This window comes from Leuciscus leuciscus (genome assembly GCF_965113295.1).
Source record: "Leuciscus leuciscus genome assembly, chromosome: 20".
NCBI classification, from domain to species: Eukaryota; Metazoa; Chordata; class Actinopteri; order Cypriniformes; family Leuciscidae; genus Leuciscus; species Leuciscus leuciscus.
This window is the reverse complement of record NC_138744.1, coordinates 32509711-32537695: the sequence shown is the minus strand read 5'-3', so window position 1 is coordinate 32537695 and position 27985 is coordinate 32509711. Positions and strand designations below refer to the sequence as shown.

The following is a 27985-nucleotide window of genomic DNA, read 5'->3' as shown; positions in this document are numbered from 1 at the left end:
TAGTCATTCAATTCAACATATTCTGTAAAACTGTGTCTTCAAATTGCTGAGATAGCCTAACTAATGTAGCTGATTCCTGCTGTCGTCATTGGCGTTTGTTATGAATAACAAAAGCAGGTTAATATAGTTTGGTCTGTTTTTGTTTAGCCTAACTTTACTTACTACAGGTGCCCTCATTCTCTTAAATACCATTTTAAAGCCATTTACTGGTCAATAAATATTATGTTGTGAATAATCAGTTTTGTTCTTTTGTTTCCCCAGAACAACCAGTACATTTCTAAAATAATCTGAACATTTCAGAGGCAACATTGAATTACAGTAAGTTACCTATACACCACATGCAAGTACCTTATTACTATGAACTTTCTCTGTGTGAAATTGTATTGTTTGACTGTGTACTTTTTTAATAAGTTATTCTCTGAAAATCTTCCCTCATGCTCTCAAATCTCATTCATGTTACTCAGAAAAATAATATCACAGGTTTGGAGCTAATAATGCTATGCATTTTTTATAGGCTATACCTTAATCATATGCATTTGAATATAAGACATTTGAACCCTGAATTATAACTTAAAGTTTAGTCTTTTTCGACAAAAAAAAAGGAAAAAGCTATTATATGACTTCAGAAGACTTACAACACAACCCATAACACATGAGTTGTGAACTCATTGATTCTTTTTAGGATCTTTTCTGGGACATTTTTGGAGCTTAACCATTTTTACATAAATTGTTGCATTGAATTGAACTAGACAAGTGTACATAAGAATAGTTTGAATGAATTACAAAAAAAATTTATGCTTGTGTTTCATGCAGTGATATTGAATGGTGACGGGTTGCATTATGCCTGAGATCTGCTTTCGGGTTCCACCGACAGAAAGTCAAACAGGTTTGGAACGTCACAAGGCTGAGGAAATTATTTAATAACTTTAATAACCTTACTAACAGTAAATTTTGTACTTTGCAGGGATCTCGGTAAGCTGAAATACAAGTTTGATCAAGAATAAAAATCCTCCTGTAGACCTGAAAATCACTGAAGTGCCTGGACCATCCACCAGAAAAGAGGAAAAGCAAACAGAAAATGAAGCTGATGCACCTTTTCACTTTTCTAACTCGTTAAGTACCTCACGTGTCCCTTGTGAAGATTTTATAATTGATTGCATTTTATGTTGCAGCGAGTAAAGGTGCATCACATTTGTGAATTTCGTGAAATTACACAGGCAAAAAGACAAAATTGCTGATCGTGTGGATTCTTATTGAAATTACTGAATTCACCAGTGAACATTCACAGAACAACAGATCATTTTACTGCACCTTAACTCTTGTTAAAATGGAAAATGTTTTCTGCTTGTTGTGACATAAGGAATACTGTTTCCGGGTCGAAGCCTCTACTTCTACTTTCTCTATCTTGTTTCTAGATATTGAGAATACTCAACAACCATTTATGGGAACTGTTGATTCAAGTCACACATTTAAGCTTTTCAAAAGACATAGGGCCCTATCTTGCACCCAGCGCAAGTGACTTTGTACACCGACGCATGTATCATTCCTATTTTGCACCCGCGCAAAGCGGACTTTTCCCTCCACAGAAGCACGTCGGTAAGTTAGGAAATACATTTGCGCTCGCGGAGGCGGTTCAGCGAAAAGAGGAGGCGTGTTCCGGCGCAAACGTTCCTTCATGCTATTTTGCAGGTTTAGAAAACAATTGCGCCACTAACCAGGAAAAAATAGTTTAAAGTCAGTGGCGCGTTGCGCATGTTATTCATATGCTATTTTAAGGGCGCATGCTTGGCCATAATCAATGTAGCCTGTGCACAACGCGCACTTTGATTCTCTAATCTACACAGAAGCAGCCGTTTTCATTTTTGCAAATCATACATTATTACGATAGATAGATAGATAGATAGATAGATAGATAGATAATTTATTATAAAAGCATACATCTAGCTTACACATTTACCCAAATTATCATACGCGTGTTTAACCGAAGTTAATTTGGGTGGGTTTCTCCATTTCAATGTAACTTCTCTCTTTTACGGCCGTGACGAGAGCGTTGCTCTCCTTGGCTGTGAACCGCTCCTGGCGCTCGTCTGGCAAATCCGCCGTTACAATAGCAATGCGCTATGGAAAAAGCGCCTCTGCTCTTAAAGGGAATGTGAGATGACGCTCTGATTGGTTTATTTCACGTTACGCCCAAACCACACCTATGAATAATGAAGCTACTTCAGACCAACCCATTTTAGATTTGCGCCTGGCGCAAGAGTCATTTATCCCGCCGGGAAAATAGCAACAGCGCCGAGACCCGCCCACAAAGTTACTTGCGCTTTGCGCTTTGACACTTGCGTTTCAGATCGTTAAAATAGGGCCCATAGTGTACATTTCAGTCTCCAGTCTCACGGCATCCCAGACTTCAACATTTTATGATTCAAAATAGCTGAATAACTAACCATCTGAGATTTCGGAATAGAGATAAAGGTTAGGATCCTAATTTTCAGGAATATTACAGCACAATGAGTGTATATTAGCACTGTTTGTTGTTTGTTTTTGGCATCTGATAGAGCTTTTGGACTTGGAAACAGTGACGTCAGACTTAACAAGCGGACTGAAACACATGTTTTAAAATTAAGTGAAGATGGACATTTTTAATTAGTCAAAATTGTAATTTTTTACATTGATTTATTTCATGGAACATGTGTTTTCCATGCATTTTGATGAGATGTCTTTTCTTGTGTAGCCTATTGTATACACATGGTTGATTATTCATGTTACTTATGTATTATACTATTTTTTGTGTGTGTGTGTATTCATTGATATTAATCTATTACTAGCTTTTTTTTTCAAGTGCATGGAAGTGTATGTATTAAAATGGATCTAAAATATGTAATAAACAATTCTTATTTTGTATTTGGTTCAGTTTGTTTATTATAATAGAAGTTAATGGTGGTAACCATAGTAACAACATGAAATTAATTTAATACAAATAAAATAAAATTGAAATTTGGTTCCTGGAGGCACCCACAGTGGTTCCACACAGTGCCTTATATAAGAGTTCCTCAGGAAACCTGTGTGGTTCCTCAGAGAACCGCCCCTTTTTAAAGGGTGCCTAGAGGATCTACAGACGGTTCCGCCGGTGTGGCAAAGTGAAGAACCCCAAAAGGTTCCTCCAGGCACCTTTTATTTTTACAGTGTAGAGTCCCTATTAAGTCAGGTCAGTTTATTCAGCAGCAATCTAAGTAACCATCCCATGGATATTCTGGTGATGTTTTCACCTCAGTTTGGAGGATTCTGTCAAAGCCTTAGCAGTCCTTGGGCATTATCATGGAAGTGGCCTCAACTACAATATGATGGCCAATTTATATTATAAACAAACTAGTATAATTGTATTACTCTGTTGTTTAGGAATGTTTTGTGCTTATCTAACCAATTTAATAAAAAAAACTATCCAAAAAGGTAATATATCCCATAAAGGGATGAGAGACACACCATACGTGAAAGTGACCGAACAGAGAATGAATGTGAGAGTTCAATTAATATAGCAAACACAAACAAGACTAATTAATACACACAGCTGAAACCAAAAACACGAATGATGTGATACAGGAAACGAATGAAAACATACTAAAAGGCAGTGAATAACAAAATTAATAAACATAACTGTGACATTTACCTGTCAACTTAAAGCCAATTCACACCGCACAGAAAAACACCAACACACACGTTTGTTGGGTTTTGTCTGATCTGTTGGCGTCTGTTGGAGTTGGTCTGTGCGGTGTGAATCGGCCTCTATAGGGTGTTCACACTTGTAGTTCGGTCCGCTTGGTTCATATCCGCTTAGTTATTCACATTACCATTTATGCTAAAGATACTGAACCTTAAGGAACAGGGATAAGTTCACAATCTGATTGGTGTTTTTAGTCTGATTTTAGCCCTGGGTCTTGGCATTGCTGGAGCAATTTAGATCTGACCCCATACCAATCCTAACCCTAAGCCTACCCATTTTAGCCCTGTGAATTGGGAACTGAGTCCTCTTAACCTGGGTGTTCTTAACTCCAGACCCGTTGCCCATATGGGATAATCTCCTAGCCAGGAGTATGGTGTAGTCTAATATGCGTCGGCCCATGCCCTTTTCCTCATTCTTCCTAGATGAATGCTGGGTAGGGGGGAGCTGTTGTAATTTTCACCACCAAACCCTGAACCTAACCTAACAGTCTACTAATACTCTAATGAGAGTTAGTGGACATGTTAATGAATTATTCAGAAATACAGTCTGAACAATGTACATTAATATATCAAATCAAGTCATCAGATTAATGACTCTCACACTGAAGACAAATAAAAAAAAGCAAATAAATAAATAAATAAATAGCATAGACTTAGGCCACATCCACACATTTGTCCAATCCTGCTCCTGGAGGTCCAACATTCTCTAGAGTTTAGTTCTTGAAAACCTTGATTAGTTGGTTCACGTGTGTTTCCCAAATCCGTAGTAACATGTTCACTGCTCGGTTCAACAATGCAGAACTGTCATTAAAGGGTTAGTTCACCCAAAAATGAAAATTATGTCATTAATGACTCACCCTCATGTCGTTCCAAGCCCATAAGACCTCCGTTCATCTTCGGAACACAGTTTAAGATATTTTAGATTTAGTCCGAGAGCTTTCTGTCCCTCCATTGAAAATGTATGTACGGTATACTGTCCATGTCCAGAAAGGTAATAACGACATCAAAGTAGTCCATGTGACATCAGTCCATTGTCCATGTAGTCTTACGGGCTTGGAACGACATGAGGGTGAGTCATTAATGACATAATTTTCATTTTTGGGTGAACTATGACGTCATGCGCAGGCGGTGGAGAAATACCTTTTGTTAATTAATCAATTCAAGATCACAATTCATATCAGATTATTATAGTTCATTTACACAAACAACAGAAAGCCGTTCATTTTATAAAATCATGTTATGTAGTATGACATTGGCATACAATTTACTCCCCATACATGTGGTTCATTCAGTCAATGTAATGCCTACCATTCAAAAATATGTTTTGTGTTTTATTACTTTTCAGATTAAACAAATTTTAAGTTAGGTCAACTTTATAACTAAATATAAAAAACAAATGCCATAATTTTACAACATCTTAATTTTACATTTACCTCAGGAAAGCCATTCAATGACCATAAACGTGATAGTTAGCTAGAAAGAAGCGGTCACGTACTGCTCCGAGACTTTAGGTTGAAGATCCAAAGACAGCTTTATTGAGGGTAATCCATAATCATAATCCATAAAACAGGCATCGGGCAAACAGTCCAAACTTAAAACAAGGCTTAAGACACAGGCAAAGAGGGAAATCCAGGGAAACATGCAGAAGATCAAGATCAAAACCAAGACACAGGGAACCAGGGTAAGACTCAGAAATGCAGTGTGACACTAAACATACAAGACTTTGCAAAGAATGAGTGAAAACACAGAGCTTATGAAAGACAAACACAAACGAGTTAATCACACACAGGTGGAAGTAATGAGTCCAGGCAATGGGTTATGGGAAGTGTAGTCCATGATGAGATAACCAAGACAGAAGGAGCGTCCTCTGGTGGAAATGAAGGGCACTACAGCTGGTGGATGTAACAGAAGCATTTTGATGAATAAAGTACTATATTACATATTCATTATGTTTTTTACTTAACCTTTTGTTTTCATTATTTAATGTACTGTATATGTTTTAATAAATCTGTCATGAAAACAAGTACATTTCAACAGTGGACTGGAGTAGAAACATAATTATATCATTAAACATTTGATATAACTGCATTGTGTACAATTTTAATGTTTATAAACACTCAGTGTGTATTAAATGTGATCAATTGATTAATTATTATAAAACTTTATTTTTGGTTTTCGGACAAACATTTTTTTGGGAGCATTACTACTATTCATGTTTTTAACTTGTGCCTGACCTCAATGGACTGAGTGAAAAAAATAAACCTGAAAATATTTGCACTGGCGAATGCATATTTTTGCCAGATTCGTTTTGACCAGATTTGGTTCGAAATTACATTACCCCCGATCGATGTCACTTGAAGAATATCAAGGTAACACTTATTATGTCTTTGTTGATATGTACCCCCAATTTTATAGCATGCAAATGTAATACAATGACAAGTCAAAAAAACAACAACATTTTTTAAAAGGCATGGTTTATTTTTTTCATAATTCACAAAGAAGTTTCAAGATAGATTCATCTAGCTGGCTCTTAGCATGAAACTTTAGTCTGGGTGGCAATGCTCTAAGCCATGGCTCTCATTCATTCGAACTACACATGTCTTAAATGGTGACAAGACACTCGAGAGACAATGGCATTTGGCATCATCGCTTTGAGGCAGCAAGTTTTTAATGGGTGCGACTTGAATTTGACTTTTTTTCTTACAGCTGCCATATTGAGCATTACGCCTTCTCCCATTCATTTTTCTGCACGTGACCGTCACCCCATACGGCCATACAGTATCATACAGTATATCAGAGTTTATGTGCCAGCTGGCTGTGATCTGGCATGTCTTGTTATACCTGTAAGGGAAGCTTCATTGTTTCACAGAAGGCATCGCGCTGAGTGACTTGGCAGATGTAGAGGGTATGTGCAGCAGGTATTAAAATCAGAGGCCTCATTAAACATTGTAATTTACATTCCCTTCCTCTCTCTCTTTCAAGCGGGCATATCAAATCACGCTGGTCATGCGAATGGCCATTAATTGCTGGTAATGTAACAGCTGTGCGAGTGAAGAGTGGGCCCAAGATGCACCCAAATAACAGTAAAACTGTCACTGACATTTCATCATCACGTCTGCCATTTCGCCAAGTCTTAAATTTCACCAACAAGCTGCAAGAGCTACCAAGGTGGACCTCTCTAATGTCCCATATTTCTTTCTGTTCTGAATGTGCCTCTCTCTTATTTCCCTCACAAAGTCAGAATATATTTTGACACATAAACAACATCCAATCAGATGGAGAAATTGGAGTGATCAGGTTCCCTGTAATGGCAAGTCCCACATCACATAGAGAAATGGCAGTTCTGCAATGGAAAAATTACGACTTGAACTAATAATCGCTAATGGTCGGACAACGCCTCACTACCTACAACTACAAGTTTTCAGGACAACAACAACTCACTCTGACTAGACTGATGGAAAACAAATCTAGATTGTAAAAAACTAAATGCTTTCAGTATATTCTGTCTACACTGGAAGCACATACATTTACATGCATGTCATGCATTCTATTTATGCGTTTTCTCTGATCGGATAGCTATCAGATCATTAAAAGACCAGATGTAAATGCCCTCCGAGATGGATTTAAATCCGATCGCTTAAACCACTTCAGGAGGTGGTCTGGGACGCATTCCAGAGGAAACTGGACAAGCGTAAATGCATCTGGTTGTTGAAGCATTGGTTATCTACACACATGTCGTTTTTTACTCCTCCCAAAATGTTAAAAAAATAAACGTGTGAGAGCGTGTTATAGGCTATAAGAATGTCTTTTCTAGCTGTCATTTATTAAAAAAATTTGGGCGGTTTGCAGCTGCAAATGTAACAAGTCAACTAAACTAATATTATCTACATTCTCAAGTACAAATATCCTAAAACTGCATACTTAAGTATTTGCACTAATAATGACATAAAGACTGAAGTAAATTGCTCTGGATGTTAAAGTATGTTCTTAAAACTCATAAAAAGGCTGCATGATATGCAGTAACATTGAATTTTGCTTTAAAGTAAATGGAAACACAGGTTTGCAAATCGTATGGCCAAGAACCAGCACCATTATGGTAAACAAGGGATGTATTATGTCAGGGCTATCTTAAATTTAAGGGTCCTTGGGCAATATTGGGCAACACTTTATTTTGATGGTCCCCTTTAGACATTCTTTTGATAACATTTCAGCTACATGTCAACTAACTCTCATTAGTGTTTTTGCCGAGTAGCCTATTCATAGATTGTTAGGGGGAGTGTTAGTAGAATAAGGGGTTATGGTTAGTAGAATAAGTTTACGTACTTACAAAGTTACTTATAGTCAGTATAATGTGAGGAGCATCACAATAAAGTGTTATCAGATATTAAGCAGACAGTCTACTGATCCTCTAATGAGACTTAGTTGACATGTAGGTGCAACGTTACTTATATTCAGAATGTCTAAAGTGAACCATCAAAATAAAGTGTATCCCAATATTTCTATGGATAGGGGCCCATTGGCGTGTTATCCATCATTCCTGGCTGTCCCCATCTGACAACAAATCGGTTAAACTTCTGTTTGTTGTCTTTGCAATGTGGCAGACATTATCTTTCATCCACTGCATGTTGAATTTGGCATAATATGTTCAACAGGACATCAGAATTGGGATGTTGAATGCCAGATCAGCCCATCTGAGCTTCCCTCTTGTGTGGGCGAGCCGCGAGACGTCTCTTGAGTTTATCCCTGTGACAATGGACTCCTTTGTTCATCTTCAAAGCAGAGGTTAAAGGATGAAATACAGTACGAGTTTTACAGTGTGGCATTTCACTTGCAGTTCGTTCTCGCAGACTTAGTCTTAGTCTCATCAGCCACATCCTCAATCCCTCCAGCCATTAAACTGGAGACAGGCTTTTAATCAGCTTGATTTTTAGCCTTTGATGTCTTGGCTGTACGGAAGGATGTATGACAGGTGTGTAAGTGAGGAAAAGAGATAGTGTTTCGACATTTAGTTGACAGAGAGTAAATAGACAGCTGTTTGTGTTCACAGTTGTGTTGCCACTTCATGTTTAAGCACGCAATGGTTTACAGTCAGGCTGAAAGGGACTTTGTAAACAGTGCACTGGTTGACAGACTAAGGCCATGCATACAATTAAACAAAGCCTTATAACATGTCTGTATACCCTGTGTGACCTTTCACCCTGCTCAGACAAGCGTCAAACAGTACTTGCTACTCCAGCAAGATAACATGAGATGGTGTGGTGGGGGTCAAATGGTTAAAGTCCCCCTGTGGTGTTAATGTTGTTTATATGTCTATGTGGTGTTTTTAATATTCTTTAAGACAAACCATGTGTAAATTCATAATTCAACACCATTGCTGAGAATTTTCTCCTTAAAACTGCAGTGAACCAAAGACAGTCTCAAAAACACGCTTTGAAATCGCTGGTGTTTCTCACGTCACACACTACCTTGTAACCAATCAGGTCATTAGGTGGGCGGGGCTTTAGCATATCATTAACACAGAATTAGCAGGAGAGTCTTGAGAGATGCCAGGTTTTCCCGGTATATTTTTCTATTGATTGGAAAAATCGGGTAGATTTAGCAATATAGCGGGTGTATGATGTGTGTTACGATGTTATGATGAACTATATGCCTATTCTCCACTGATGTTCTGAGCTGTTCAAAGTGTTTCTGATGATTGCTAGAAGGAAACTGTCTGACATGGTTTGTGTAACAAAAGCAAGACATTATTAGCTGTTTGATAACATAGTCAAGCAAAAGGCAAATCATATTAATCATATTAATCGCAAATCATAAGAGCGATACCACTGTGCAGCTTTTACCTCAGTAAGTTGGCCGAATGAATCTCTGAGCTGGCGTGAGTGAGAGGAGGCGGGGCTAATTAAAGGTATAGTGAAGGATCTTTCCGAATTTTTGATAAGACCCGCCCTCTCCACTTTTTGAATAAGTTTGATTGATTCACCAGAATGATTGACAATTAGGAGGACCAATAGTATAGGTGATCCACCCGGAAGTAAAAAATCCTCCGCTATACCTTTAACATATTCATGGGTTGCAGAGTTTATTATAAATTATTCATCCGTGCACATCATTATTTTTTTAAATACATGTATCCCTCTTGCAGCGACATGAAACAAAGCTGATACTTAAAATAATAATAACTAAGAACTACATGAGCTTTAAAAGAGCAATACAATGTACCTCTGGGTGGAAAGGTTTATGTCCGTGTGTGTGTGTCCTGATAAACCCTACATTATAGGGACAAAATGTCACCACAAAGATGGCAAAATGAAAAAAATTGGTCCCCACGAGGAAAACAGCTTCTAAGTGATACTAAGTGATGTTTTTTGAAAATGTAAAAATGCAGAAAGTTTTCTGTGATGGGTAGGGTTAGTGTAAGGAGAGAGAATATACAGCACATATAGTATAATGTAGCTTTCCTGTAGCTCAGTGGTAAGAGCATTGCGTTAACAACGCAAGGTTGTGGGTTCGATCCCAGGGGATTGCACATACCTATGTATAGGATAACACAATGTGCGTCTGCCAAATGCATAAATGTATAACAATTATTATGCCTATGGAAAGTCTCCATTATACATGTGCATGTCTGCTTGTGTGTGTGTGTGCTTGGGTGCATGAGTGTGACCAACTGTCTGTGATGAATGTGAGTGTGGTGCTAAAGGCAGGTGCTTTCACTGCAGGGGCCACATAACCAGAGCATGTTTGACATCATTACAGACACACTGTCTCAGTATCAGGTTCCCGTCACAGGACGAGGGCGACCCGTGTGCCGAGAGCGAACGGGACCACACAAACGAAACGAGACTCCGGCCCTGATCCAGGTACATCCAGTGCCGTGTCGTCGGTGGAGGGGCGAACGAGAGGAGAGGCTGGCGGGATCTGGGATTTGGGCTGACCGGCGTATGTTTACCGAGGGGTCGGGAAGGGTGTGAGTTGGTTGAGGACTGACACCTCTGACCCCCTGCATCGCTACGTCTTTATTTCATGGCTGACAGAGTGAATGCCAGAGACACGGATGGAATTCTGTCTCGGTCTCTGATTTATGACTCTCAGCTGCTCTGCACTAATTCAGCTGCCAGCTGCGCTTCAGATGGGCCTTAAAGACAGAGCGAGCGATGAAGACGAGAAATGAGGGAGAAGAGATGATAAAGAGAGAGGGAGAAATGCAGATTGGAGATCGGAGAGAAAAAAAGGAGACCCAAATGGAGGTTAAAGAAAATAAAAGAGAAAAGTAACACTGATAACTACAGCAAATGTGACCAGCAACAAACAAAAAACAATGGCTGTGTTCCTACTCTGTGCTGCATGCTATTTTTAACCATGTAAAGCCTGACATGAAATAATAGTCAGAAAAAAAAGATTTTATATATATATAGCCTATATATATATATATATATATATATATATATATATATATATATATATATATATTATTTTTATTATTTTTTCAGTTTATTGAACAGTTTATTGACAAAATATTAAAAGAAAATCAAAATATATATGTTTTTAGTCGAGTGTCAAATTTGATACATCAGGCTTTATGGCTCATATAGATGATGTGAGAATATGGAGCTCATATTCGAGGAGAAAATGCTGATATTTATAAGGACAAAAAGTAAGATGAAATTCTGATGCTTGTAATGTAAATCAATGACATATTTATGGCAGTATAACAGACTACTTACATTAAATCATTTAAATATCAGTTGACACTTTATCTCCCAATAATAAGTAAGATCATATTTTAATGCTTAGTTTTATTATCAAAGCTCTATATTTTTTATTGAGGTTTGGGCAATGCAATAGGATTGAGAGATGAACACATAAATTGTCCAAAAAAATCTGATGGATCACATTTGATACTCACATTTGAACATGATTTTTCTAAAAAAGTATGTATGGATAATCAAGTAAACAAAAAGTTGCTTCAGTCCAGTAAGTGTTTGTCTTTACATATTACTGACAATATAAAATATATTCTCACGTTTACTTTATAAAAATCAGTTTTGATCATGTTGATAAGGCAAATATTTGATAATCAAATATGCGTGTCAGATATAATAGAGAAGGCTTTATAGGGTTAAAGTCACCATGAAATCAATATGGACAATTCTTGTTTTTTTAAAGGAACATTGCCTTGTTTATTATAAATATCAATGCACATCATTGTAAATTCATGTGCCCTCATAAACTTTAATCAGAATAACTTCCCCTCTGATGACGAGGGCCCACATTTGTTCTTGTTCTAGAAGCGTTTCACTCGGATATACGTCACAATAGGGAAGAAAAGACTTCCATTTTATGGTATTATGCTATTCTGTGGCATGGTCAAAACTACAGAAAAACATCAGTCAAGATGAAGGCAGATTAAACATGTGGAGGGAAACAGGCACAAACTGTTAAGAAAGTCATCTGAATTCAGCGCCAACACTCCCCATTGATCTAAGCTGGAGAGAGAAATCAAAATGTTTGGCTTATTTTAGCCAATTAGCTGCGAGAGAGCCGATTGTGTGAGCACTATTGAGCGGCGCGCTGCTGAAAGCACTTATTGTCAGCATGCTCAGCTTGAGATCAATGCAGCGCTGTGATAGGATTAGCCGTGTTATCGATGCAGTGCTCTAATATATTAACAGGCTAATTAACAGTCTGTCTGAGGCAGAGGGATGCGATGTCATGTGACACCTCAAGAGAAAACATATATATAACCAACAATGAGCTGCCTTCCAACAATGGGCTCCTATTTCTGCCAAAATGCAGAATTATGTACTAATTCATATAAATTAATCAATTCACGACATCAATAAAGGCATCATCTAAAAACGTGTTTAATATGTACTTCAAACTACAGTATATGCTGTAGATCCAGTTCTTGGTTCAGACAATCAGATGCAGATTCATTGAGAATTCTCATTATTCTGTCTATAAAGGTTAAATAGTTAAAGAATAAAAATAAACCCTTATTGAAACCAAACATTTTACTGAAAAAAGTCTGAAAATTGTTCTGCCTGCGTGTGATTTCTGAAGGCTGTACGCCATGAATTATTAAACCATCATGTCAGCATGGTTTAATCAATAGACGTTTCATTTGTTAAATCATTATCACTTAAAGTATGATTATCATAAGCCTGAGAATCTTTCGTAGTTAAACAACAACACGCATAAAAAGAAATACACCGAAAACGCTCAGAGTTCATCACTCTAGCTGCTAGCGGTTTCCTCGGGTGAGACGCACCACCGTGGAGACGAGAATCAAAGCATTGTCAAACACTGTCACGTTTAGGAGATCTGCGCTCCTGTTAACTGTTTAAAGGGACTTTACTCCTGTGAAGAGCTTTGTCTTTTGTCTGTGGGTGGAGACTGGCTAAGCGGAGCTGCTTTGTATTTTCTCCAGGCTTTGTGCTTTTGGCTGCCATATGGGGGAGAGAAAACAGCCATATAAGTACTTAAGCAAAGTTTATATTTGCACAGGAATTTTCAGGGCTTTGCTTCACTTCAGTGGAAAAACAATAACCAGGCAGACGGGATGCTACCATTATAAGCACTTATGCAAAGTTCATATTAGCAATGGAAATTTTAACCTTGGCATGAATGTCCAAGAAGCTGTCTATAATGCAGGGAGGTTTTGAAATCAGAAGCACCAATCCCACCCCTCTCCCCGTCTCGCCAGAAAAAGAAAAAAAAGAAACACAACAACACTGCGCCATGACATTTATGTGCTGTAAAATAGGGGGGAAACTGAGCCGTAAACATGTTATTTTCTGCCATAATATACTGTAGTTTGAGCTCCTGTCGTCTATATAACTGTGCAGTATTATTCACAGATTAAGCAATATATTTGTAAGTGGTTTATAGGTAAGTGCTTTTGATGTGCTCATGTTATTTTAATTTATTGGTAAACTAGTATTAATCCAGCTGAGAACATTAACTGATAATTAATTATGTTGTTTGCATTTCCAGAAAAAAAGGTTTCACAAGTAAAGTGTCAGGGGATGGCTTGCAGCACGCACAACAAACAGACTTTATTTAGAATAAGGAACAGTCAGGAGATCGCCGGAGAGAAATGGGAGAAATTGCAAACCAACATAATTCATAATCCAGAACTGGCAAAGTACTGAACTAAAACGGGAGTATACTATACATGGTATACATATTAAATGATATGGCAAGAAAAAGGCAACTACAGCTACATGTTTTATTTTACTATATGAAAAAAACATAGAAAAAACACCAATCTCACAGGAAAAAGCATACATAACATACATACAACATAATCAGTTAATAATATTGTGTTGGTTCTCTCTTGTTTTTGCATGTGTTCATAAATTCATAATTTTCACTTGCATTACAACCATATCTAGTGATCTAATAATGATGACGACATGTCAAGGTTTATCACACCCATCACAGGTTCATTATCAATTCATAATAATGATTACTGGTCTAAACTCACTTCATATTGTCAGTGTGCCTGGTTTGGATCTTGTGTTTTGGTTGAATTAATTTATAATTGGATCTGTCTATTATATGAAAACAAATATTTAGAGACCTCGTCCATCATACTTTAAAGATCACTACTAATTTAGATTGGAAAGAATTAGAAGATGTGTAGATTAGATCTGACAAATCGAGGATTTCACACATTAATGACACTGTAACGTACTGCTCTGAGACACGAAAGTTGAGGATCCAAATGCAGTTTATTTTGAAAGGGTAATCCAAAGACGTAATCCAGATAACAGGCAAGAGGTCATAAACACAAAGTAAGCAGTCCAAACAAAAAGGCAGGGGAAACAGGCCAAGAACACGAGAACAACAGAGAGAATGCTCGGAATTGCAGTAGAAACACTAAACAACTAACAAGACTTCGCAAAGACTAACAGAATGAACCAGGCTTTTATAGTGTGAGCTAAACAGGATAATGAGACACAGGTGAACGTGATAATGGATGATGGTCTGGGCAAAGGATTATGGGGAATGGAGTATGTGGATGTGTGGTGATTGTCCAGGTTGGAGTGCCCTCTGATGGTTATCCCGGGCTCTCTCACTGGTGATCGTTACAGACACATACTCTCCATGTTACTGCTTGTTAACCAATTTAGCATTAAGGAAGTGCAAGGTAAACCAGACCAGCCCCTGTATCTACCAAACTATATAAGTGAAACCCATCTTTGCTTTCAAGGAAAACGAATTGTTTAAATAACTAAAGAGAGTACCTACCTCAGTTGCACAAATCTGGGGAGACAACAAGGAGAAAGCAGCAGTTTCCCCAAAACACTGATTTTTCACTATTGTCTCACATGAACAACCGTAATAGTTTTATCTGTCACACTTATGTCATTGCCTTAGAATACAAAATCTAAAAGCAAGTTTTGCAATATGACATTCAATGACTGTTATCAAGTTGGTTTTTGTATGAACTCAGTTCTTCACATTTTATCTTGGGGCGGCCCACGCTGACCCCGCTGTACCAGGCCAAGGCTCTCAATGATTAGCACAAGGGTAGTTCTGACCCAGGACTGATGCAGGAGCTGCACACAGTGACGGACCTTGCCTTACGAGTGACGAAAATCACTCCGCGCTCCCTGGTTCAGACGATATCCTCCCTGGTGGTCCAGGAACACCATCTCTGGCTGAACATGGCAGATATGAGGGAGACCGACAAATACCGCTTTTTCGACTCCCCGATCTCCCTGGCCAGCCTCTTCAGCGAGGCAGTTGAGAACTTCGCCCAGCAGTTCTCGGCTGCACAGAAGCAGATGGAGGTTATTAATGCCACAGCCAGCGGTACCCAAATTATCATTAAAGAGGGCATGGTTGGCAGTGTGCGAAACTATGCCTTGCCACTCTCATCCCCCTCTTCTCTTGCCAGCCGGCAGCTCGGTGCGGTTTGAGGATGCATTGCCTTCTCACGCACCAGGTAAATGTTGTTCCAGGAGAGTGGAGACTCCATTCCCAGGTGGTCCAGCTGATCTGGAGACGTTTCTGAGCAGCACAGGTAGACCTGTTTGCCTCTCTGGATACATCCCACTGCCAGTTGTTTTACTCCCTGACCGAGGGGACCCTCGGCACGGACGCACTGGCACACAGCTGGCTCCTGGGCCTACGCAAGTATGTGTTTCCCCCAGTGAGCCTACTCACACAGACACTGCGCAAAGCCATGGAGGATGAGGAACAGGTCTTGTTAGTTGCGCTGTATTGGCCCAACCAGACCTGGTTCCCAGAACTCCTCACAACAGCTCCTCGCTTGTGTATTCTTCTGAGGAAGGACCTGCTTTCTCAGAGACGGGGCACCCCATGGCATCTGCGTCTAGACCTCTGGAACCTCCACGTGTGGTAGTGATAGACACCATCAATTCGGCAAGAGCACCCTCTACGAGGCGCCTACGCTTTGAAGTGGAACTTGTTCATCGAGTGGTGCTCTTCCCACCGAGAAGACACCCGGAGAGGCCCGATCAAGGCTGTGCTTTCCTTCCTGACTGTGCCGGCTTCGGTTTAGAGGGTACGGGACCTGTCGGTGCTTTTGGTTGACGAATCGTGCCTGTAATTCGGATCGGCCAACTCTCGCGTTATTCTGAGACCCCGGCCCAAATACATGCCTAAGCCCTTGCTTTGCTCTGTCCTGTCTGTGCTTTGCACCTGAACGTGGACCGAACGCAGAGCTGCAGGACCTCAGATCAGCTCTTTGTCTGTGGCCAGCAGAAGGGAAAAGCTGTCTCTAAGCAGAGGTTGGTCCACAGGATAGTGGATGCCCTATTGATCGAACCCTATTGGAGTTCCTCCAGCACCCTGCGTCAGTCAGATGTGGCGGAAACGTCTGATGCCAGGCCCAACACTCGGAAGTACACCAAGTGGTTGACCCCTGTGCTAGGCTAGGTGCCCATATGCTGTGATCCCAACCGTGATCCCATATGTGTATTGTTCCACGGTACGACTTCCCTGTCGGCAAGCCCGTGTCTTTCTCTGAGCAGAGTCCGCTCTGCCAGTATTGACTCCCCCCTAACTAGGCTGGAGCTACCCCAGAGACCTTCCATATGCTGCACTGAACCCTTGGACAGTCCATATGTGTAATCTCCACGTTACCTACCTACGGACAGGTTGTGGTCTCCGTAGCGTTCCTTTCCATTTGGAAAAAGGCACGCTTTCCAAGTGTTATCCAAAAGTCTCACTATATGGGTTAGAAGGAACAGCAACTGCGGGACCCAATCAGATTTCTTGGGGCGGGGGATTACATTTCCAAATGAAAGACGGTAGCGGTCAGTAACTCTGGTGTACTTTGGACGGGAGCGGGTGGTCTGACACTAGCCAGGCCGCTCACGATATGCTTTGACAACAGCTCAACCGCTCTTAAACTTGAAGTGAAAAAACTTTCTGCAGTGGTGACCTTCACACAGGTTCCAGTTCCCTAACCTGAGCAACCTGGCAAGATATGTTCTTTGCATCCCGGCCACGAGTGCACCATCAGAGAGACCATTCAGCCTTTGCGGTCGGATTTTGAAGGAGAGATGTTCGGTAGCCTACTGAAACCGTTGTCAGTCAGCAACATTCATTTCTTCCATGAATGTAAAAATAGATAAATAATAATTTTGCTGTTTAGCTAGTTATCCATCAGCTTTCGTTTATTTTATTTTAATTTTTAATTTTTTTTGGCTTAGAATTTGGAGTGACAGATTTTGTATTTAATTTGCCTATTTTTCTGCATTGTATTTAATTTGCCAATTTTTTTTTTTTTTTTTTTTGTGTTGACAGTATCATGATAAGACAAATAACAAATACAATTCTTGAATAGTCAACATGTTTTATTTGTTATCCCCAATCACTCACTCTTTCTTTAGGGGAAATTTAAATGTGTCCATGGTGAAACGACATCTAAACATTTTGACCTGTGTGGCTCAAACGATGGCAAAAACAATTTTTATTTTAGTGTCATTGGCTAATTTTCTGACACAATAAGTAGTTTGTGAAGCATGAATGAAATGTTTTTTGCATGTAACTACATTTTGCAGACATGTTATAGAGTACTGATGTTCCAGCAAACAGTTGTGACAATTGAACTTACAGTTTAGAAAATGTTAAGACTGTTTAGAAAAATGTGCCAAAGCGATTGAGAAAAACTGTAACAGTGTTCATACCCCTAAATAAGGCTCTTTCCAGTAGCAAAATAGACAGACAAAGATAGATAGATAGATAGATAGATAGATAGATAGATAGATAGATAGATAGATAGATAGATAGATAGATAGATAGATAGATAGATAGATAGATAGATAGATAGATAGATAGATAGATAGATAGATAGATAGATAGATAAAGTTTTAGTTTAGTAGATAGATAGAAATATGGATGGATGGATGGACGGACGGACGGATGGATGGATGGATCTAGCAGTTGTGAATTTGGTTGGATTTGCCAAAAATTCGAGCCACAGCAATCTGTGTGCCCTCAAATGACAACATCATCAAACAGAATTCTGGGATTTCTGCCAAAGCCTGGTCACTGTTTGCTTAAAACATTTTGAGCGAATCCTCTAGATTGCCAGATATTGCAATACCGTTTTTCTTCCAAGTTTATTCATGATTATTATTCAATGTTCCTTAATGAATATGCAGCAAAGTCTCAAGAATGACAGACAGCTCAAAAAATTACATGCATTTTCCCTTGTCCACAATATAGATTTGACTTAATTATTGTTATTTCAACTTGTTTTATTACTATTAATAATAGATTTGTATATGCTAAAAATGTTTAGCAACCTGAAGTATCAACTTAAGTATCAACAAATTAGAATTTTATTTTGTTTAATAAAATATGGGCCTATGTACAAATTCTACAACAAATCAAATAATTTAAAATTGGGATAGTACAAATAGCTCTGCAATGTAAAAACGAGATTTAATTGACTCTCTTAAAAAAATAAAGGTTCCAAAAGGGTTTTTTCTTACCGATGCGATAATGAATAATGACAAATATTTTTTTCTCACTGTAAAGAAACTTTTTGTGCAAAGGAAAGATTCCATGGATGTTAAAGGTTCTTCACTGAACCATGGATGCCAATTAAGAACATTTATTATGTAATTATACTATTCATGTGGGTTGCGGGGAACAGTCGCCTTTTTACAACAGTGTGCAAATTCTCACAGACGTGTTCCTTTCACAACACAATCCTCTTTGGTTCACTATTATGTTCTCCGACATTAATGAGAGAAAAAAGAGCACATTATGTGCATTGATGCTCTTCAGATGCGTGCTTGTTTTCTGTGTTTTGAACCATCTGTCTGGCATCACACACACACAGAGCCACGGCCACGGTCGCCCTCGCTGCCAAGACTATCTATTCATGAGACTTAACCAGGCGTATGATGGGCTCAGAATACCAAGTGCAGGAGCTCGGGCCTCCTTCCCCGAGCGAGAGGGACGCGAGGGCTGCATCGCCCGGCCGGGCCACACGAGGGACACTAGACGACTCGGTGGGAGGTCAGAGGGCCCTCGTGAGAGGTGAGAGACACACAAAGGGATGAGCGAGAGTCCATCTGGACGAGTGACCTGACATAATTAGATATTAATCCTGCTCTGAGGTGCGGCAGGAGTGTGTAAGTGTGTGTGTGATAGGGTGCATGAGAGCATGTGAGTGTGTGTGGCGAGAGGGGGGAGTTAAGCTGAGGAAGAGAGAAAAAAGAGAGTGTTGTTCTTAAACACTAAGCTGATTAGCCAGGCATGTGTTTGCTGTCGAGTTGAGCTGCAGTGGACCGGGCGCATCCATTGGACGTGCTGGAGGGTCCATGGGGAGGGGGACAGTGTTTCGGGTCTCATCTGTCTACTTGTTTTGTATTGACATTTGTTAAGGAGGAGAACCATGGACGGAGAAAAGAAAGAGGATGGTGGAGAAATGAGACGGGGTTCGGAAATGTCAGCGCTGACAGATGGTGACGTTTGATGGCGCTGGGCCCAGCGACACATCTTTGTCAATCAATCGCTCTAATTTCTTCAGAACGTCTTCAGATGGAATGGAAGCTTTGCAAGATTTCACTCAAGTGCGCCACGGTTCATTCATTGTTACATCCATCCACCTGTTACGTGATGAAGGCCCGTGTTGATTTATCTCATCAAACTGACTGTGAAGAATAGACATGGGCTCTAAACTATCCCATAGTCGAGTTAATTGATGGTGTAACAACTTGGGTCACTTGAGATGAACTAGCTTGAGACATGTCATCCAATTTGTTGACCTCAAGGCCATGTTTAGTTAAAGCATCTGTGACTGCCAACATTGATGGGGTGACTGCCAGTCAGAAAAGTCCTTTGGATAAAAGATGCCGTATTAGTGAGATTTGGTCAAACTTGAACACTGATGCAAGAAAGCTACAAACTAAACCTAAAGATAAAAAACTCAATACTTCTTACAAAAAAGTTCAGTTATTAATTATGTTAACCGTTATGAAAAACTGTGTTGGCCTACAATAATGTATTCATCATCCAAAAGAGGACTCTGCATGAGCTTGCCCACATAAAAGTGAGATTCTTTACCAAACAATATTGTGAAAAGTGTTTTAATGAGAGAAAAAAATGTCTAAATAAAATGCCTCATAAATATCCTTCAAAATCCTTCACCGTGAAGGTCTTACACAAGAATTGTTAAAATTAAGAATTGCAGTGGTTTGTGTTTCTTCTTTCCCTGACAACATTTTCACTGGAAATGTCACATGATGCTTCAGAAATCCTTCTAATTTGCTGCTCATTAAATATTTATTATTATTATCAATGTTGAAAACAGTTGTGCTTCTTCATCATTTTGAGGAAAACGCTACGGTATTTCTTCTTCAGGATTCCTTGATGAATAGTTCAGCACACAGCATTTTTAAAAAACCTTTTGTAACATATAAACGATTTAACTGTCATGTTTGGTCAATTTAATGCATCCTTGCTGAATATAAATATATATTTCTTTAAAACAAACCATAATCAAACAGATCATTGGCCTGATAGGGCAAGTGATGGTTCCGTCAACTGACTATCCTTATTGTTTAACCCTGAGATGTAAGTCATTATTTGCCTAAAGACTTAAGAACCGTCCGAATATCTGTAATTTGTTCCATCTCTAAATTATTGTTACGGTGGCCATATGGTGCCTGTAATAGCCATGAACTTGGTGCCATAAAGAGTGCAACACCAGATCATAACTACTAACTCCCACGATCTGCTGCACGGAGGATAGACACATGAACGTGCTCTTTATTAAATGATGAGTGATTTACAATACTTTGTTTGGTAGCACTTTATCTGGTTACACTTTATTTTAAGGTGACATAACTACATTACTGTACTGAGTAATATTAATTTATTAATTAACTACATGCACTTACTATAGAGTTACTGTTAGGATTAGGTTTATGGTTAGTTACTTATGCATGTTTTACTGTTATTACTATACACTTATTGTCCTAGGACTCGATGATGTGTTGTTAATTTTGACTACTTGTGAAATATTGTGCAGAATCTAAAGAGTAAGGGAGTGCTCTTATTTATCAAAAAATTTTAACTGGAACAATTGTATTAAAGGCAGCTTTATAGTCCACAAAAGAGCCCTCACACAGGGACCAGGAGCTTCAAGGTGTTATAAGATTGAATGAAGACACAGAGGCACATCTTGTTATATTGTACTTACATTTACAATACAAGTATGAAATTGCATATGTAATCACACTATTACAATGCACTCATCCCTCCCAAATTCAAAAGCAGCTATCTGGAAAGAGCTTTGCACATGTATGTACATATAAAGCATGTTCAAAGACACAATTACAGACTCCTAAAAAAAGGTGGGAACAAATGGTTGATATACTCCAAATGTAGCAATTTTCCATGTACGGTAACTTTCGCATATCATGAATGTTGCATCAACATAATTGTGTGCCGACATTCAGCAGGTTTTGTATGTCACTACAGCCGTGATAAAAGAAATCAACAGATGCACGCAAAGTTCTTATGGTACATCTATTTTGAGTAATATTTATTTGAATGGCATTTACGGATGGTTTTATTTAACTCAACTTGTATATTTTGCTTACTTTGTAGAAATGACACACTTATACATTTTATACTTATACCTTTTATACCCCTCACTTTTTAACAACAAATGGCCACAAATTGACATATTGAACCCAACAAGTACGATTCTATTCTTGTTAAGCTCAAGGTTTAACTCTTTTATATATTTTAAACAAACTTGTTCTTTAAAGCTTCCGTCTTTCCTGGAATGTGCCATTGCTGAACAGTACATTGGGATATTGCAAAAAAAAACATTTTTATAAAAGCATTATGCATTCATTTTCCTAGGCAGTTTTCTGAGCATGCAGAGAAGTCATCAGACCTAATGACTCCCATGGGATTAGAATATCATTACCACTTTCCCACTATGTTTAAGAGTTGACTTTTTGAAAAAAGACTTTTTGCTGTTGAATTGCAAGTTTATATCTCACAATTCTGACTTTATAACACGCAATTGCGACATTATATCATACATTTCTGAGATAAAAAGTCAGAATTGTGAGAGAAAAAGACAATAACTTTTTTTATTTTTTTTAATCTGTGGCGGAAACAAGCTTCCATTTTTTTTTGCCAGTTTCATTTAATAATTAAATAATGAATCAGTTTGTGCTAGCCTATGTAGCCTCCTTGGCAATGTGTTAGTTGGCTCATGCTTCGAAATGTGAGTTTTCCAAGGATTGTTTTGTCGGATCTTCCAATTAGCATGTACTGGAAATTGGCAATCGGACTAATGTGACTGAACTTTGTGTCTGCGTTTGTAATTAAAGTTTCAATAGCGCCAAGATTAGCTACTGTTTCACGCGGTGTGGTCCCATTATCTCCTGTACATACTGTATGTATATTTATGATTCAGAAGAGAACTGATGATAAATAAGGAGGGATGCCAGTGACATGGCGGGTAACTAGCTGTGATAAAGAGGGATTTGGGGGAGGATTTTTGTGGAGTTTGCCTATAGTCTGTTTGTCAGAGCCTCATGTTTAGTGAAATGAGCCCTAATTATCATGATGGAAATAGCCATGGGCAGCGATAGCGAACAATAGTTAGCTTGTGCAGCGAGCGAACGCAGAGCTAAGCGCTCTCAGCTGTGCTCACAATGTCAACCTATTTACCTGCTTGTTGAAGCTCGCAGCCCCTGTGCTGGGAGCCCGCGCGTATTTACCCTAGAGATAGCCCTGAAATATCAGCCCTAATTGTGGGCTAATACAAACCGTGTAGCTATCAGAGACAGATTCCTTAGTACAAGCAGAGATAAGAGCATATTTGCACTCTCTAAGAGAGGGGAGTCGCAGATAGCAGAGGCTGTTTCAAAACGTGACGAACTCTTTTAAATATAAATGGTTAGATCACACATAGGACAGACTGAACATCACCAAAGTAAGCTATAGGGGAGAGCGGGGCACAACCTAACGCTTTTTGACTTTCTCAGTTTATGTAGACCTACTTAGGGTTCAGAGTATTTATTTTTTCCCACAATAACTTCCCACATGTCCAGTACAATTATGTGGTTTTGTTTCATTAATACAGTGTATACTTTTTTCTTGATATACTCTGAAAGAATGGAAGTGAAATGTAACAACCTTGTTGTAACACGTCCACATGACAGCTTAAAGTGTTATCTGATATAATCAAAAAAATTAACAAGACAAACTGAAATATTTTCTCTATAAAATACAATTATTAACTCTTTTAATAAAAAATAATGGCATTTTTGAATAATTCAAAATAAAGTATTTTTTTACAACAAACACACCACAAAACATAATAATGATGAATAATTTCTGAACATCGACTCTCAGTCTTTATTCACCTTTTTCTCATGGTTTCTCAATAGAATTCATAAAAGTATAGAATAGTAATATCATAGTTCTAATAAGGGCACATTGTAACGCAGTGTGACAACATGCCCCACCTGCACAACTGGGATTTAAACCCGGCTAGTGTCTTCTGCTAGTTAGCGAAGCATTACAGAACTATCTCAACTGTTAAATAACAGATTGGAGATTAAAATAACATCAGATTTGTCCAATTTTAAATAAACACAAACAACAGAGATGAAAAATGTATTAATTACTTTTGCTATGGTTAAATAAATGGTCAGTGATATCTTCCAAAGATTTCTGAATTTTGGCGTGATTTTTTCTCTATATAGTGTTGATATGGCAACTAGTAAACACACTAAGTTTCGTCATGCTAGCATGTGTGGAAGTATTTAAAACAAGTGTGTTACAACTAGCTCCGCTCACTTAAACAGCCTGAGGTTTATAGTAGAGAGACAGACAGTTAGCTGAACCAGGGGAATTGTTATACGTCTTTTTCTGGCTGGATGCAACATACTGAAGTTGTACAAGCGATTGTCAGTGAAAATACCTTTTCCTCCAACTACACTGCTTACATTAACACTCGGTTTGGCTTTATGGCCTCCAAGCATATAAATCTCACCTCCGGGCTCCTGTCAGACTTCCTTTCGCTGTGAAGTAATGTGTGTTTGTTTTTTTGTTCAATAGTGAATTCTTTGATATATGCCTTCAGAACCATGTCTGAGGGTTAATTTGCTGAGAAATGAGGGCAAAGTGTAGAACAAGTAAATGAAACTGTAAAATAACGTTCGTCTGGAACTGAATTAACATGCCCAAACATTTCCAGCTGCGTGCATTTATTGCAATTAAATGCAAATGATGTACATTTCACCCCCAAGAGTCTGGGAAGACGACCGCTCTGCTCTGCTTTGTGGTTTTGCTCTGCTGCACTTGTTTTACAAGGAGACCACTGGGAATAATTTACACAGAGTGGGCACACCGAATGATTAATGACTTAATTAATTGAAAGGAAAAGACTTCTCTAGTGTTCTCAAATGGCTTGAGTGAATACCTAGAACTTTCTTGCAAATATACTTACGGACATTTTCATCATGGTTATTGCTAATTACTTGGTCGTTACACATCGAGATGAATTGCTAAACAGTTTAGTATCCTGGTTAATGTTCTATTGATAACTTGCCGTCTAAAGCAGAGCTTCTCTGCTGGCGGGTTGTGACCCAAAAATGGTCTGTTCTAATGCAACTAAATGCAACTAATAGCAAATAGTGTCACCAAACAGAATTGCAAAAATAATGACACAAATGTTTTCTTAAAAAGGTATCTCAAATACTCCCCTCAGAAGAATGCAACTTCCCAAAAAAATTATTTTGTTCATCTAAGAGCTTCTAAAATTGTTTGGTCCCACTGTAATTCACTTTCCACAGATCATTTGCTCTGGAAACTCTGTCATCATTTACTGCCCTTCATGTCGTTTCAAACCTGTGTGACTTTCTTTCTTTTCCAGATCACAAAAGTAGATGTTCTGAAGAAAGTTACAACTGTTTTTGCTCATACAATAAAACTCAATAGAGTGCAAAAGAGCCCGCCCAGTTTTCCAGCCGTTAATTTTTCCCAAAGGAATTTTTTAAAAGTCTTTGTTAAAGAGTTATGATCCACCTTCAACAAAAGCATATACCATCAATTAACAATCTCATAGCTCACAATAGGTCTGTCTTTAACAGTTTATGAGTCATTGTTATGCCATTTTTACTTCCAGAACCCAATGTTGCACTCTATGATACTGGATCCCATTGACTTTATTTGTATGGATACTAAGACATTTGTCGAAATATCTTCTGTTGTGTCTGACACCGCAGTTTCCCTCCATCTACCATTGGTCAGACAAACAGGTTGAGCCGATGTTGCTGTGTCAGGACGCTCAAACAAACACATGTTTCAATCTTTGGTGGGAAACTGCCTATGAGTGTCTTACAGTAGTGTCTGCACATTTTGACTTAGTTTTGTTAAAGTCCCCTTGTAGTCAATAATTGTATCCCTTAAAACTCATCTTTAATCACCAAAATGACATATTTAAACGTTTTTTTTTCCCTTGAAATCAACACCCTTGCCTCATTTAGTATACGCAGTTCTATGAATATGCAAATAAACCCCGCCTCCACTCACTCACTCAGCTCAGAGATCCACTCGTTGACGATCACACGTTGATCTGATTGGTTACAAGGTAGTTTGTGACGTCAGAAACACCAGCGATTTCAAACCGTGTTTTTGAGACTGTCTTTGGTTCAGTCAGAAAATACTCAGCAATGGTGTCGAATTGGTTTATTATACAAGCATATTAAAAACTCCACATAGACAAATAAACAACATTAAAAGCTTGATTTTCACCACAGAGGGACTTTAAGTTTTCTACAATAATCTTTTTTAGAGTGCAAAGTATAATATGTGTCCTAAAGCAGAAGCGTTGAGAGCCAATGCTCTAATACATGCATTCTCCAGCTCTGTCTCTGTGATGTCTGTGTGTGGAGTGAACCAGTGGCCTGTCAGCTACAGTAATTGTGAGTGGCGTGTCCAGTCTAGATCTCCGTAAACCATATGTGTGACTTCATCCCACCACATGCATGGCTCAAAATCAAGAGCTGGACAAGTTTTCCAGATGAACCTCGTGTGCTCCCTGCCCCCACTTCCATTCCTTTTATTTAAATGCAAATTGTAAAACATCAAAGAAGCCAAAGAATTACAGTTAGCAGCTCGAGCTTCATTAGCACTGACTAGATTGAAAGTTCCCTATGTTGCTTGTACCCTGAGTAGCATCTCTCATTGTTGAAAGAGAGAGTATGTGGGGGGAATAATTGCATTAGCATGGCTGATTATTAGGCCTTGCGCTCTTGATTAGGCCTTTTAGCAAGTGTGCACGCTCCACTCATAGTAATAAGCTATGCCAGACTCATCTTATTATTACAAGACTTGAATATTTAAGAAAGGTCATTTTGTTTAGCTAATGATGCTGTGTACTATTTAATGACAATCAATAATTACATACACAAAACCTCTTGAAGAAGACATTTCTCATTTGTCATAGCGGGCATGAAACATTTTGATAATGATCGATTAAATCATGATGGTTATGAAATGGTGGTTATTGCTTTGTGTTTCTTTTCAGCTTCCATAATTAAAAGAAAAAGTGCCAGGACGGGCCTCTGGCCAATGTCAGTCTCTCACGCTTTTAACCCCTAGATGACCGCAACACACCCAACATGAGGAAAACACTGTTTTTGCATACTCTTAAAGAGGTCCTATTATGCCCTTTTATGAAGTCTTGATTTTGTTTTTGGGGTGTACTAGAAAATGTTTTCATGCTTGATTGTTCAAAAAACACATTCTTTTTTGCACATATTTTACTTTATTACAACTCCCCTCTCCCCAGTCTTTTTGTATGCATCGTTTTTGTTGAAGACCCTCCTTCCAAAATACGAAATGTGCTGTGATTGGTTCGCTGGCCCAGTGTGGTGTGATTGGCACCTCTTAGCATGTGCTCGGGAAATTCCCCTTCATAACTGCAAGCTCTACTCAGATGTAAATATTAATGATGCCGTCAATTTCAAACCAATTCAAGCCCGATTCAGACCCTGACAATGTTAACGAACAAGAGGATCATGCAGAATGGATTTCAAGCACGGATTTCACAGGACGTTTCAGAGTGATTCAGGAACAGTGTTAAAAATAAATTTTAACCTCTCTAAGTTTGTCAGCCTTAGGACAAACTTTTTCCGGGGTGTAAAAAACAGCGACAACAATGTTCCCGGGGACAGGTTTATGTAAATTTTTGGGTTTGTGATGTCACCAACCCGTAGTCCCTACCAGCCGTTTGTTGTAGTCCTTAAAAAGTCATTTCTGTAAAATAAAATATCTCCCTTTGCTTTGAACTTTGAGGGTCGTAACTTTGCAGATGTTGTTTATGCTCAAACAGCAACATTACACACTAACTAAAATTAAAAAAGTGAAATCATAATCAAGGACCCCTTTAAGGCCCCGAAATACCGCAAGTGAAATCGAAGAACAAACTGATGTGACGTCATTTCGAACAAAATCAGGCCAAAACGAAGATAGTTTGGAGCTTGAAACAGCTTACCAAAGCAAACCTTCTGTTCAATCTGTGAAGGTCAGACGTCCGTGAGTAAAAACATGAAAACATTGGAGAACCGCTTTATGGTAGAAAATGAAGTTGTGCTTCTGATGAAATAAGACACTGACATGTTTAATACGGTAAAGCTGCTTGATTTTAAGCCATCTATTGAATAAAGTAATATATAAATAAACATGATGTGACTTTACTGGAGTGCTGAATTGCAGAGCTTGTGCAAACAAACAG

At 38.7% G+C, this 27985-nt stretch overlaps 1 long non-coding RNA gene across 3 annotated transcripts in view; it reads left to right on the top strand.

Moving 5' to 3' along the window:
* Positions 1 to 27985, top strand: part of LOC309484253 — a 288989-nt gene that overhangs the window by 1107 nt on the left and 259897 nt on the right. For 2 of the 3 annotated variants that reach the window (XR_014200783.1, XR_014200784.1), the window contains exons 2-4: positions 262 to 318; positions 814 to 886; positions 965 to 2387. This is a non-coding gene — a long non-coding RNA (uncharacterized lncRNA). Of the gene's footprint in view, positions 1 to 261; positions 319 to 813; positions 887 to 964; positions 2902 to 27985 lie in introns of those variants that run through there. The other variant, XR_014200785.1, reaches the window with a different exon arrangement.